Here is a 10,602-nt window from a genome sequence, read left to right on the forward strand (position 1 = left end):
GGTAACTCTGCTGTGTTAAGTGGTAGCCTGGATGGAAGGGGAGTTTGAGGGGAAATGGATACATGTGTATGTATGGCCGAGCCCCTTTGCTGTCCACCTGAAACAATCACAATATTGTTAATTGCCTATACTTTAATAGAAAATAAAAAGTTGAGAAAAAAAAAATTGTCACTTTTACCAAATCCCCCTTCTCTCACTTTCCAAGAAGTGAGACCGCCTGGTCCCTGTTTTGATGTCAAAGACAGGTGTGCAGGGACCAGGGGCTCCCACCCAGACCGGGCCTCCTGCATGTGGAGACTCAAAAGCTTCCTTGGCCTTTAAACAACTCCAGGGAGACGGCAATCATGGGGACGTGAAATAGCACGGCAGGCCAAAGACAAGTGCTATCATTTGGTTGAAACTTAAAACAACAGGGCCCATATGGGTAGGAAATTATTTTTAAATGACTGAAATGTCTAATTTGCATAACTTATATTTCTCGCTCATATTTGCACCCAGTGGGTGTTATATGAATATTTGAATACTTGATGACTGATTAATATAATTTGGGAGGACCACTCATTGTTGAGAAGGGTTCAAACCAATTGCTTTTTTATTTTTTAAAGGCTGCCAGTATCTGGAAAAAAGTGAAAAGGTATCAGAATGGATTCAGGAAAGTTATAGTCTACCTTAAATGTTTACATTTAATGAAAACAACATTTTAAAGATGTACACAAAAACACCGTGGATCTGTGTACAAATCTCGTTTGGCAAGAATGGACCAAGTCATATTTGAGAAAATTGGTGACCCTGATCCCATGTGTAGCCCCCAGTCATGCTCCACCCCCACACCCACTCCAGGTTAGGTCCTCGAATTGACATCATACACGATTCAGTTGATGGGGTCACACTTCCACTGCTAAAAATCCTCCAGATGAACTATTACCTATCAGGGTTCTTGGACTCCTTAATCAATCAAAATTGACTAGAGGCCAGACAAGAAATTCAGGAGAGGCTTTATTGGGGTCCCTGCTGCAGCTGGAGGTAGGGACAACAAACAACAGGGTCGTTTGCTTGCTTACTCCCCAAGAGGAGGGGCGGTGAGCTTGTTTCTTATATAGGGTGAGAGTAGGGGTGTATCCAAGGATCAGGTTGGAGGGGTGACTTAGGTGGTCTGCCCACCTCTTAGGTGGTTCTGTGTGCACAGAGGGCATGTGCAGTACCCTGGTTTTGCTCCTGGCTCTTCAGAAGTGACAGTTGGGTTTTTTGGTCTCTTTGTATCTTTAGGTCCAGAGTCTGCCCCAACTGCTCATGCACACGGTTATTTTCAGTCCCCTACAATTTCTTTCTGTTTTATTGCTGGAGGAGAAGTGTGTCCAGGTGCAAACACTGCAGTGATGGATCCCAGGTCCTAGGTCTGTCTGAAAACAACTTCCTGGATAGATCAGAAGACCAAGAATCACCCCCAGCCACACTTGTCACTCTCGGTAGCACCTTCCCAGGACCTGGATGAATAACAGAGTAGCCTCTGGGGCCCTTCCAAGCCCTGACAACGTGACTAAGTTCACTTCGGACTCCTGACGGGTTTTTTTTTCCCCAAGAATTTTGACTTGTGGCACTCCATAGATCTGGTCCTATTACATCAAACTAAACCTTCAGGCTAATGGTTTATCCCTCTCACCCACATAGATGGCCTCACTGTACCTGGTTCTCTCGCTGCGTCTATGGTGAGTCCACTGTGGGTCACAGCAGCTCTCTACAGACACTGATCTGCGGCGGAGAAGGGGACGCACTTCCTGAACCACAAGAGGGGCGTGGAGGCCTTCTGGATCATAGGCTGCTGGGGAGGCCAGATGTGGTGCCTTCATAATCATGATCAAGAAATACTAGGTCCTGGACCTCCCTGGTGGTCCAGAGGTTAAGCATTTGCCTTAAAATGCAAGGGACACAAGTTTGATCCCTTGTCTGGGAAGATCCCATGTGTATCAGAGCAACTAAGCCCATGAACCACAACTACTGATGCCCAAGCTCTTTAGAGCCCGTGCTTTGCAAGAAGAGAGGCCACTGCAGAGAGCAGCTGGAGCACCAGGACTAGAGAGCAGCTCCCGCTCCTCGCAACTGGAGGCAGCCTGTGCAGCAATGAAGACCCAGCACAGTCCAAAATAAGTAAATAAATGAACCTTAAAAAAAAAAAGAAGTGCCAAGTCCTTCAGGCTGTATCCTGATGGGCCCCGGATTCTAGGCTTAGGGGATTTGAAGACAGAAATCACAAAGATGCCCAATTCCAGAACACAGTGGGCACTGGCCTGCTTTGACTGCTTTTCTTTGTGTCTGCATGTTCTCACTTCTCTGATGAAGCTTATTCTTTGGCTAAAGTTTTTCCACAGGCAAAAGGCAGGCGCAAGATATAGGCAGAACAAGGACCATAGGGTCCCACTTTATTTCAAGGCCACATGGGTTTCAACTGCCCTGAAGACTCGTCTAGAGGATGACACCTCTCCAGCCCATGGGGGACATTCAGAAGAGGATATCCTGGAAGAGATAGGGTGGCTCAGGACATCTGTGGGATAGCTGACCCCTCACCCCTCCTCTGCCCACCACCCCGCTACCCCCAGGCTTCAGGAAGGGCAGGGCCAGGGCAGTGTCAGAGACCTGCGACCCAGAAATCTGAGATTCATCTCAAGGCCACTGCCACAGACAGACCCCGCCTGTATCTCTTTGTGTCTACGTCCCAGACAGACACTCAAATGCCCCAGCTGGGGTCGATAGTGACTGCAGACCAATCAGCTCGTGGCCAGGAGCCGGGGCCCATGGACCCACCCACTGCTGGGATCCTTTCAGGGAAGGAGGGCCATGACCCAGGCCACCACCCAGATGCTGTTGACAATACAAGCAGCTGGGGAATAATCCATCTTCAAGAGGACCATGAGCACGGAGAGGGGTGAGTCATTTCTCACTGCCTGGGACGCCTCTTCAGCTGGGCACAAGGCGGATGGTGCTAAGGTCAGGACCAGGAAGTTCTCCAGTTCACTAAGCCTAGAGGTCATATCTCTCATCCTGATAAATATGGTCCCTACCTCCTCCCAGTCCAAACCCACTCCACACATCCTGGCCAAGAACATCCTGCCAGGACACAATCCTAACCAAGCCACCCACATAGTCAGGATGTTCCAGGTCTCCCCCGGCCCCCCCTCCCCGACCCTGCCCATTCTTCTATGACTTGGTTCAACACCATCCCAGTCACTCTTTTTATATTTATAACTTTGTGTGCATGTGTGCGTGTGTGTGTTGGTCGCTCAGTCTTGTCTGACTCTGTGATCCCACGGACTGTAGCCCACTGGGCTCCCCTGTTCATGGGATTCTCTAGGCAAGAATACTGCAGTGGGCTGCCATTCCCTTTTCCAGGGGATCTTCCCAACCCAGGGATCGAACCCAGGTCTCCTGCGTTGCAGGCAGATTTTTTACCACTGCCCCTAGGAGATGTAATTTACATACCACAAAATTCATCCTTTTTTTAAATTTTTAAAATATTTCTTTCTTTATTTGGCTGCTGCTGCTGCTGCTGCTAAGTCGCTTCAGTCGTGTCCAACTCTGTGCGACCCCATAGACGGCAGCCCACCAGGCTCCGCCGTCCCTGGGATTCTCCAGGCAAGAGTACTGGAGTGGGTTGCCATTTCCTTCTCCAGTGCATGAAAGGGAAAAGTGAAAGTGAAGTTGCTCAGTCGTATCCGACTCTCAGCAACCCCATGGACTGCAGCCTACCAGGCTCCTCCGTCCATGGGATTTTCTAGGCAAGAGTACTGGAGTGGGGTGCCATTGCCTTCTCCGTATTTGGCTGCAGCAGGTCTTAATTGCAGCATGTGAACTCTCAATTGTGATATGCGGATCTAATTCCCTGATCAGGGATGGAACCCTGGCCCCCTACATTGAAACTATGGGGTTTTAGCCACTGGACCACCAGGGAAGTCCCTCACCCTTTTAAAAGTATACAATACAGTGGGTTTTAGTATATTCAAAGTTGTGCCACCATTGCTACTATTTACTTTCAGTATATTTTCATTATCTCCCAAAGAAACACCATACCCATTAGCAGTCACTCCTGATTTTCTCCTAAGCAATCCCCCAGCTCCTGGAAACTACTAATCTAGTTGTCTCTACAGATTTGTCTGTTCTGGACATTTCAGATAAATGGAATCATACAACATGAGGCCATCTGCTGCCCTTTTAAAAGTATACAATTCAGTGGGTTTTAGTATATTCAAAGTTGTGCCACCATTGCTACTATTTACTTTCAGTATATTTTCATTATCTCCCAAAGAAACACCATACCCATTAGCAGTCACTCCTGATTTTCTCCTAAGCAATCCCCCAGCTCCTGGAAACTACTAATCTAGTTGTCTCTACAGATTTGTCTGTTCTGGACATTTCAGATAAATGGAATCATACAACATGAGGCCATCTGCCACTGGCTTTTCTAACACAGCATAATGTTTTCAGTGTTCTCCCATGTGCTTCTTGACCATCTTGAACAGAGAGATGGTGATGAAAACTGACAGATAGATAGACAGATAAATATTCTATCTTGCACATATCTTTGCTGAAAAGTCTATTCAGATTCTTTGCCCATTTTTAATTGACTTGATTGTCCTTTTATCATTGAGTTGCAAGAGTTTTTTAATATGTTCTGGATACAAGTTCCACACTGGGCATTGAATTTGCATCACATTGTGTTATTGAACTTAAACAAGCAATGGCAAGATAAGTGTAAACCTCCTCAGAAAAGGTATATTTCACATACTACAGCAAACAGAACATGCAATGTTTAAAAATTTCTTTGTGTAGAAATCATGCTGGCTTTCTTTTCACTGTCAATCCTAGGACAAAACCCTTCCCATTGAACCCCCTGGTATGAAGTCAAGGAGTTTGACCTCAGATTATCTCATCTCAGATAATCAACAATTTCAGCCTCAGGGGAAGTGATGAAGGAGCTAAAACACCTCCTAACTTGGAGGCAGTTTTCCAGTTGTAGGCAAAGCCTTCCAGGAGGGACCATTCTCCCTCAAAAAAATATATGTGTCCAGAAATTCCCAGATTATAAACAAAAATCCCTTCACCATCAGACTGAAATCAGGGTGACTAACATCTGAATGGTGTTTGATCTTGCTTCTAGTGGAGGGTGAAGAGGTGGCAGGGAAAAAAAGAAGCTTTCCTCTAGTCTCAAGTCTTCCAGTCTTGAAATCCTCTCCTTACTTCTATGCTGTAAATAGACTGAAATTTCCTCTGGGACCAAGACAGAACTCATTATGGATTTCAGTAAGGTCCTGAAATACCTCTATAATAATAGATTTTGCTTTACTCCAGTGGCAATTGGAGCCATTTAAAGGACTTAAGCAAGAGACTGAAATGATTTGAGTTATGAAAGATCATTTCAACTACATGATGAAGAATGGGAAGGGCCAACCTGAAAATAAAGGTTAGGAGGTTGCTACAATAATCTGGAAGAGAGAGGATGATGGGTGGACAACAGGGATGGAGGGAAATGGACAAATACCCAGGTTTGATTGTTGAGAGTGAGGAGTAGAGTTGAGCTCACGAATGACTTCCACATCTTGGATTTGAGAAGCTGGGTGGGCATGGTGCCACCAACAAAGCCAAAACACTTGGGAAGAGGAGAGGAGCTGGGGTAGGGAGGACAAATATCAGTTGAGTCTTAGACACAAAGAGATAGAGTGGCCTTATGTGCAGCCAGTGGTGTTTGGAGGTGTGGATTTGAAGGTCGGGAGAGAGAGGGTAGCTTGGTTGCTGGAAGCTGTCAGCACAGAGATGGCCCATGGAGCCTTGAGAGTGAGCAGGATGTCTAAGGGATGGTGCATAGATGAGGCAAGAACAGGGCCCAGGACTGAGTCCCACCCAGGGAGCTTCAGTCTCTAAGAAGGACACGCCAACTGGGCAGCCTAAGACAGTTAGCAGAGAGGAGGAAAGCCACAGGAGATGGACAACCTGGAGTCAACGGAAGGAGGAAGGTGCTATGAACTGGACATTTGTGTCCCCTCAAATTCATATGCTGAAGCCCTAACCTGCAGTTTGATTAAGGGCTGGCAGACATCACCTTCCTGTGGTTTTTCTTGGGAGAGGAAAGTGAGCTCTGGGGTCTCTTCCTCTAGTTATAAGGGCGCTACTCCTATCCTGGCGGCTCTACTCTCATGGCCTCATCTAAACCTAATTCCCGGACTTCTGTGTAGAATACCAACTTGATAATAGTTTGAAGTGAGGTCTTTGGGGGGTAATTAGGTTTCCTTTTTATTTTTAAGTGCTTTGTTTATTCATTTTTATTTTTGGCCATGTTGGGTCTTCATTGCTGCGCTCCAGCTGTCTCTGGTTGCGGTGAGGGGGAGCTACTCTCCAGTTGCAGTGAGAGGGCTTCTCATCGTGGTGGTTTCTCCTGTTGTGGAGCGTGGGCTCTAGAGCACAGGCTCTGTAGTTGTCACACACAGGCTGGGTTGCCCCAAGGCATGTGGGATCTTCTGGGACCAGGGATTGAAACTGTGACCCCTGTATTGGCAGGTGGATGCATAACCCCTGGACCACCTGAGGAGTCTGGGAATTAGGTTTAGATGAGGCCATGAGAGTAGAACTCCCAGGATGGGATTAGCGCCCTTATAAGAAGAGGAAGAGACCCCAGAGCTCACTCTCCACCAAGGAAGGACACAGGAAGAAGGTGGTGTCTGCCTGCCCAGGAAGAAGACCCTCACCAGAAAGAGAACCTGCCAGCACCTGCACCTTGGAGTTTCCAGTCCCCAGAACCACAAGAAAGAAATGCATGTTGTTCAAGCCCCCCAGTCTACAGCATTTTTTTTAATAGCAGTCCTAGCTGGGTAAGACAGAGGACATGGAAACTGAGCTAAATGTTGACAGAAGAAAGAAAAAGAAGGAAGAAGGGAAGGAAAAAAAAAAGTAGGGCTATTGGATTAGTTATTTAAGGTCACAGACACCGTAGGTGAGATAAGCTTTTTGAAGAGTTATGGGTGGGAAGTCAGATTGCAGTAAATTGAGGGAAAGGTATAGAGAGAAAGTGCGAGAATATGCTTGAGAATGGAAGAAGAGTGATGGAGAGGTGCCTGGAAGACCCAGTAGAGGGGTGGTGATGTAATCTTATGCTCATTCTTCTTGGTCATCCAGAATTTAATGCCCTGGAAAGTGCAGAGAACACGCTTGAGAATGGAAGCAGAGTGACGGAGAGGTGCCTGGAAGAACCAGTAGAGGGTTGGTGATGTAATCTTATGCTCTGTCTTCTTGGTCATCCAGAATTTAATGCCCTGCTGTTGAACTTCACTTGATGATGTGTCTGCCACCCCAGTTGGTCAGTAAACACCTTAATTCCAGAGACAGTCTTATTTCTGTCTATTGCTCCAGTGGTGATGGTGATACAGAAGAGCTGATCAACAAAACAAGGAGAATTTTAGTTTCTATTTGTCTGTATGACAAGTAGTGTCTGGGTGAGAGGACCCCCTGCCCACTCCCCAGGGCAGAGTACACGCTATGTGGCCTGTTTCCATGGCATTTGGAAGGAGGTGGCTATGTTCCTCCACTTAACAGAAATGCATACTGAGCTGGCTCAGCCACACGGGGAATTTATTGTTCTTCCCACCATATGGCCCGGTTCTGACAACAACCGGGGGAGACTCTGCTGGCTCCCAGGAGCCCCATGATGTGTGAGAAGTGATGTAGAGTAAGGGTAATAACACTGCAAGATCGAGAAGGAGCCTAACATTCTTGCTAAATCCAGACCCCAAAGATCCAATCTTTGCTGCCATGGCAACAACTGTGACAGACCCTGGGGCTGTCTGTACAACATTCTCTCAAGGATGCATTTGCTGGGACTTCCCTGGTGGTCCAGCAGTTAAGACTCTGCCTACTTTACTTGTTTATTTTTATAAAGAGTCAGACAGGACTGAGCAACTGACAAACAACAGTTAACTGTATTCCCCATGCTTTATATCACATTGTGTGACTTCTTTATTTTACAGCTGGAAATTTGAACCTCTCAGGCCCCTTCACCTATTTTGCCCACCTCTCACCGTCCTCCCCTCTGGTAATCATCAGTTTGCATCTCCGAGTCTCAGTCTGTTTTGTTTCTTAAATTCCGCCTGTATGTGAAATCATACAGCATTTGTCTTTCTCTAACTTATTTCACAGAGCATAATACCTCCAAGGTTCATAAAACTCTTAGAAGAAAACACAGGCGGTTAGTTCTTTGACATCAGTCTTAGCAATATTTTTTTTTTTGGATTATGTCTCCTTGGGCAAGGGCAACAAAAGCAAAAATAAACAAATGGAATAGCATCCAACTGAAAAGCTTTTGCACAGTGATGAAATCAAATTTATACTTTAAGGCAGGACAAAGAAAAATTAAACATAAAATTCTCTCTGTGTGTGCCTGTGGGCCTCTGCCCTCCCTCCCTAATATGCAGTGTGCATCTATGTTACACATTAACCAGACCTCCTCAGAGATGCGAGTGCCTGCTCAAGCTTGAAGATCAATTTTCTTCCTTCCTTCTGATGCCAGCGATGAACTTCTGAAAAGAAAGACATTCTTTCCCAGCTCTGTAGGGGGTCATGGTGACTTGCTGCTCGCTTGGTACCCATGCTTCCCTGGACTATGAGTCTTTGGTGAACTTTATGTAAATATCAGTAGGTCATCTTGATCAATGATCCTTTATCCAGAAAATGAACATTTTGTGCTTTTGACTTTTAACAGACACAATAGTTCTAAGAGCCTCTGAGAGTCTGTCTTCCGGCTTATCAACCTCAGTCAGGCCTGAACAAATTTCCCTGTTTTTATTCTAAACCTGATTTCTAATTGAGTTTTTGAGAACAGCAAAGGAAACCATCAACAAAATGAAAAGGTAACCTGCTGAATGGGAGCAGATACTTGGAACCAAAATCTGATGAACTGATGCCCAAAATAGACAGGGACTTCCCTGGGGGTCCAGTGGTTAAGACTGGAAGACTTTGGACATTGGAAGACTTTGCCTGCCAGTGCAGGGGTGTGGGTTTGATCCCTGGTTGGGGAGCTAAGATCCCACATGCCTCATGGCCAAAAACCCAAAATATAAAACAGAAGCAATATGGTAACAAATTCAATACAGACTTTAAAAATGGTCCACATCAAAAAAAACTTTAAAAAATTAAAACAAAACAACAATAAAAATATATAAAGAGCTCATATGACTCGATATAAAAAAACCTATTTTTAAAATGGACAGAGGATCTGAAGAGATTTTTCCAAGAAGACATACAGATGGTCAGCAGGCACATGAAAAGATGCTCAATATCACTCATTATCAGGGAAATGCAAATTGAAACCATAGTGAGGTACCATTTCACCTCTGCCAGCCTGGCTGTTGTACAAAAGACAAAAAATAACAAGTGCTGGTGAGGATGTGGAGAAAAGGGCAAAATTATGCACTGTTCCTAGGAATGTAAACTGTGCACCCACTATGGAAAACATTATAGAGGTTTTAAATAAACTAAAAATAGAGCTACCATACGACCCAGCAATTTTACTTCTGGGCATTTATCTGAGAAAATGAAAACAATGATTCAAAAAGATATACGCACCTCAACATTGATTGCAGCACTATTTACAAAAGCCAAAATATGGAAGCCACTTAAGTACCCATTGATAAATGAATGGATAAAGAAGATGTGATATATATACACAATGGAATATTGTTGTTGTTAGTTGCTAAGTCATGTCTGAATCCTTTGCAACTGCATAGACTATAGCCCGCCAGGCTCCTCTGTCCATGGGATTCTCCAGACAAGAATACTGGAGTGGGTTTTCATTTCCTCCTCCAGGAGATCTTCCTGATTCAGGTATTGAACCTTCGTCTCCTGCATTGGCAGGCAGATTTTCTACTGCTGAGCCACCTGGGAAGCCTGAACGGAATATTACCCAGTCATAAAAAAATGAAATTTTACCATTTGTGATAACAAGAATCCTTTCATTATCCCTAAACCTCGCTGATGAAAAAGCTAAAACTCACTAGTTTCATACTTTCTTTATTCTTTAAAACCTCTGCCCTCTCCTCTGTCTCTCCCACTCTTTGAGTACCAGCTGGCCTCATTTTTCACAGAGAGGACAGAAGCCACCAGACAGGAACCTCCTTGGCATCCACAGACTTGCCTTCATCTGCTCTTGGGCTTTGTCTTCCCACCCTGACGCCACAGAGGAGCCCCCTCAACTCCTGCCTCCCAGTAGCAGTCAGCCTCTCCCCCTGCACCCCACCCTCAGCCTTCTCAGGGTTCTAGAATCCCCCATTATCCTTACCAGCCTCTCCCTCTTTGTTGGATCCATCCTATCAGCCTCCCAACTGCTTAAGTCATTCCTGGATGAAGAAAAAAAAAAACACACAAAACAAAAATCCAGCAAGTGAAATAAACAAGAAGCCCTTTTCCTGAAGTCCTCATGTTCCCCTACCTCCATCACTTCTAGAGAGTTGTCAAGACCTTTAGTTCCTCCATCTCACACCCTCCTGCTCACTCCTCTGCCAGCTCCAAACTTTGTTCCCTCCATTACCCTCACCACACCTGTTCTAGTGGAAGTTCAGGACTGTTCAC

At 45.5% G+C, this 10,602-nt stretch overlaps 1 long non-coding RNA gene across 1 annotated transcript; it reads right to left on the reverse strand.

The window, feature by feature from the left end:
- Window positions 1-6,818: 6,818 nt before the first annotated feature.
- On the reverse strand, window positions 6,819-10,283 carry LOC145528429 (uncharacterized). Its single transcript, XR_014070398.1, has 2 exons — window positions 10,169-10,283; window positions 6,819-7,414 (listed from the first exon to the last, which is right to left on the reverse strand). It is a non-coding gene; the product is annotated as an uncharacterized LOC145528429 (long non-coding RNA).
- Between the last annotated feature and the right edge of the window lie 319 nt (window positions 10,284-10,602).

This window comes from Giraffa tippelskirchi, chromosome 12 (genome assembly GCF_054371585.1).
Source record: "Giraffa tippelskirchi isolate mGirTip1 chromosome 12, T2T-mGirTip1v1.2.pri, whole genome shotgun sequence".
In the NCBI taxonomy this organism is placed as follows: Eukaryota; Metazoa; Chordata; class Mammalia; order Artiodactyla; family Giraffidae; genus Giraffa; species Giraffa tippelskirchi.